The following is a 4,763-nucleotide window of genomic DNA, read 5'->3' on the forward strand; positions in this document are numbered from 1 at the left end:
AGACTAGAGTGGGGAGATTTGAAGCAGACCCCCTCCCCTGGGCTATTGTAATTATCCAAGTAGGAGGTGATGAGAGTCTAAAGCAGGGAAGCAGCAATGTCCAAGGAGAGAAGGGAGTATATTCAAGAGCTGTTATAAAGGTAGACAGACTTTGGCAACAATGGGGCAGCTAGGTGGTACAGTGGATAGAGCACCAGCCCTAGAGTCAGGAAGACCTCAAATCCAGCCTCAGACACTCAATATTTACTTAGCTGTGTGACCTTGGGCAAGTCACTTAACCCAATGCCTTGAAAAAAACAAAAAATAAAAATAGTGACAAAATATTCTTTCCTATTGTTTTCAGACCTTGGCCACATATAGGATATGGGGGTGAAGGTGGGGAGTAGGGTGAGAGAGAGGAATACAGGAAGATTCCTAAAGGTTAAGTGACTAGCCCAAGGTCATACATCTAGCATATGAGTGTCTCAGTCAGGATTCAAACTCTAAGGTCTTCCTGATTCCAGATCCAGATCCATCTATGACCACACAGGCAGCTTTTGCTTAGAGAGCTCAGGGAGCCTATTCCATTTACCTCCCTTTAAATTGACTGGGATGACTCAGGAAGAGAGAGTGAGGCTGATGATTGTATGGAGCTCTGCCTCACTTACTCAGAGGCGAGGCAAGACATCGACGTCATTGTTCCTCTTCAGCACCAAAGGAGGAACAACAACAAATTTCATCTTGTTAAATTCAGCCAAAGAGATTTTGGATCACGAATCTATCTCCCAGCCCATTAGCCCTTCTTATTTTGTATCAGATGTACATTCGGTGATGTTTCCACCTGGACCCAGGCCAGTTTCCCAGTGTTTGAGCAATGTCTTCTCAAGGAATCTCTTTGTTAATCAGATCCCCAAACCCATATACATCCACATGACCCCCCCCCCATTCAGGAAGTCCTCATTGACTAAGAGAACGGTCGACCTTTTCCCAATTCGCTCAAATCTACCTCAGCAACATTTTTCACATCTGTCCCATCCCTCAATATTCATGAAGGACAGTGTTGCCGAATGGTTAGAGATCAGCCTTCAGAGCCAAGAAAATCTGGCTGAGAGCCCAGACTAATTACATATTGCCTATGTGACCCTGGGAAAGTATTGAGCCTCTCAGTGCTCGAAGCAACTCTCTTCTAAGACTTTAAACTGAAAAAAGGTGCCAACATGTATGATCAAAATTTCCTTCTGAGGAAGTGCCTCATACCAGGGAAATCACAATTTCTCATCTCCTTTCACTTTGCCACTGACCTGACCCAGACTCTCAGAGTCACACATCCGTTCTTTTGTTTTTTAACATCAAACATCACACATCCCCATCACCACCACCCATGGAGACCTTCCCTTTGATTTGGTCTTTTTTTGGGGGGGGTTGTTTTTGTTTTTGCAAGGCAATGGGGTTAATTAAATGACTTGCCTAAGGTCACACTTACAACTAGTATCAAGTGTCTGAGGCTGGATTTAGATTAAGGCCCTCCTGATTTCAGGGCTGGTACTCTATTCACTGTGCCACCCAGATGCCCCCTGAGTCTTATCTTTGGACAAAGAAAACAGTTACCCAATCTCTCTGCCTCTCTCTTTTTCTGTTCCTTTCTTATTTTCTCCATCTCCATCTTTACCTCTTTATCTTCCCTCTCCTTTCTCTGTCTCTATTTCTGTCTCTTCTCTCCCCTCCACACACCCCATCTCCATCATTCTGGGCTCAGAGACAAACAATATCTCCCAGAGACTGGAGGCTAAGGCAGGGGTACAAATCATAATGATTTCTATCTTTTGGTCACACCTTGGCTTAGTGTGAGGTGAAACTCAAGAAGAGGATAGCCCTGGGAGGAAGGTTCTATTATGGTCCCCATTTTAAAGATGAGGAAACTGAGTCAAATAGGGGTTAAGTAACTTGTAAGGATCTGGCAGCTAATAAATGTCTGAAACCAAAGGCCTCTTGACTCCAGGTCCACACTACCCACTCCCAACAACTCATATGGTTGCTGATTTACATTTATAGATAGTTGATAGGTAAATTGAAAGATAGATAGATAGATAGATAGATAGATAGATAGATGGATGGAAAGATGGGTGGATAGACAATCAGACAAGTAGGTAAGCAGACAGACCAGAGCAACTGATAGAAAGATGGACTGAAAGACAAGTAGGTAGGCAGGACAGATAGGCACAGGTAGATAGGCAGATAGATAGATCAACGGATATGGATAGAGAGGATAGAGAGATAAATAGATAAATAGACAAATAGATAAGAAGGTAAGCAAGATAGACAGATGGATGGACGGGCGGGTGGACGGATGGATGGATGGAGATAAATAAATGTAGAAAAGTAGAAAGTAGGTAGGTAGACAGGAGAGAGAGACAGACAGACAAGTAGACAAGTAAGTAGACTAGATAAATAGGTAGGTAGGTAGATAGACAGACAGACAGACAGACAGACAGACAGATAGATAGATAGATAGATAGATAGATAGATAGATGATAGATAGATAGATAGATAGAGGAGAGATGAATGAATGAATGGATAGATGCTGTAATAGAACTTACTTACAAACAGATAGTGCTTACTGGGTTTCCAGGCTTTGTAGTAAGCTCTGATAGAAATACTGAAAATCAAGACAGTTCCGTTTCCCTCAGGAAATTGAAATTCAAATGTGGAAAGTCAACACATAAAGAGAAGCTGGAACATGGAAAAGGGGAAGGGTCCCTGGGAGGGTAATAAAGTAAGTGTGACCAGGGAACCTTCATGAAACAGTAGGCCATGATGTGGTTGAGGAAATAAGTGCTAAGGAATCCATGGAAAGGAATGTATACTGAGGTAGTCTCTATGTTTTGTTTTGTTTTGTTTTGTTTTACCTCTTCTGTCTTGCTTTTAACGATGCTATTCAGAGATCAGAGAGGAAAGAGGAGAGCCATCTGTATGACAAGTTGGGCCGGTACAGACAACCTGACCGGAGATTTCTAACTAGAAAGAAAAACTGTAATCTGTTGTCAGTGAAGAGACGAGATCTGTCTTACTAACAGATCCTTTTCAGCTGACAAGCCTTGGAAACCCCTCTTTTTTGTTGTTGTTGCTGTTATCTGTGGTCCAAGACAAATGGTCCTCCACTTATTCCTTCAGGGATTCATAGTCAGGAATCCTCCAGACCCCATTCAAAGTTCTGGGAGGGAAAAGGGATGAAATTTGAATTAGAAAAAAACTGAAAACCAACACAATGTCCCAAAAGTATAAGTGCAATTTTAAGCTTTAATCATTTCAGAGATGTGAATATTACAAATGTACAAAGAATAACATTTGAAAGATTAATTATGTAACTTTAAAAAATGTTGATATAGTATTAAAATTCATCATAATCCCCAACTTGTGTTATACATCTCTCTAGTCAATTTTTGAACACCATAAAAATTTTTAGACTTCATACAGTGACTGAGAGGATTATATTTGGAAACCTTGCTTTAAGATCAACCATAAGATAAAAGTTTGCCACATACACTTTTTGATGTTACCCCATGAAGAAAGAGTTCAATGGAGATATACTAGTTATCGAAGATAGTCAGACGAGAACTTCCTCAACCAATCACTGGTCTGAGAAAGTATCATTCAGAACATTTAAATTTAAAATATATTATTTAAAATTCACAAAACTAAATGTTTAAGAAAAATCCAAAATATTAAACTTTCAAAAGTTTGTTGCCTTTATACTTTTGACATTTTTTTTAGGTTTTTGCAAGGCAAATGGGGTTAAGTGGCTTGCCCAAGGCCACGCAGCTAGGTAATTATTAAGTGTCTGAGGCTGGATTTGAACTCAGGTACTCCTGACTCCAGGGCCAGTGCTCTATCCACTGCACCACCTAGCCACCCTTACTTTTGACATTATTAAAGCTCAAAATTGCACAAAGATTATTGAAATACTTTATATCTCCATAAAATAGCACTTGGTCTAATTTGCCTTTTATTTTAGTCTTTTTATAATAAACTATGTGATAGCAGCATGCTAAGTCTTTGAATTTGTAAATATACTGTCACTTGAGAGAGTGAAAATCACAATGGCATGGGGGCTCTAAACTATTCATCAGTAAACATATATTAAGTATCAGTAGAGACAACAAAATTAATAATTTTTAGCAACATTCCATTCTGCCCTCTAGATGAAACTTGAACCAAATAAAGTTCATTGAAATTGCTTTAGTGCCACTGCTGTAGAATCATGGCTATGCAGGGGCTCACTGAAGCCAACTGGAACATAACTCACAGTTTAAAATTGTTAAATTTTCAACATGAGCATATACACCTCAAAAATTGGAGAGCCTTATAAGACAGAGTATGATTTATTGTTGTTTTGGTTGTCTAGACTTCAGAAAGTGATCATGAAAATTTTAATAATGCTGATTAAACTTAAAAGAGCATTGTTTTTCGGAAAGTCAATGGTTAGCTATTTACCAGCACCCATTTGGTTGAGGGGAGCAGTGCAGGAAATTGCCAACTGAAGGCTCACTTTTGGTCAGAAGGGAGTATAGTCTCTTAGGAAATAGGTATCTAAATAAAAACTGTCTAAAATGGTAGAGTAGAACTAAGTAGCAGAGCTCAGCCGCCTTCTCCCCAACTAATCCAACAAAGATTGAGAAAACATAACATACTGAGTCTTATTCTGGAAAGTCAAGGGAAAATTACAGGGAATCATTTTTTTCCTGGCCCAAATTAACAGAGGGAGATAGGAAGAAGTTTGTAGCACT

The sequence above is a fragment of the Macrotis lagotis genome, chromosome 1 (genome assembly GCF_037893015.1).
Source record: "Macrotis lagotis isolate mMagLag1 chromosome 1, bilby.v1.9.chrom.fasta, whole genome shotgun sequence".
NCBI classification, from domain to species: Eukaryota; Metazoa; Chordata; class Mammalia; order Peramelemorphia; family Peramelidae; genus Macrotis; species Macrotis lagotis.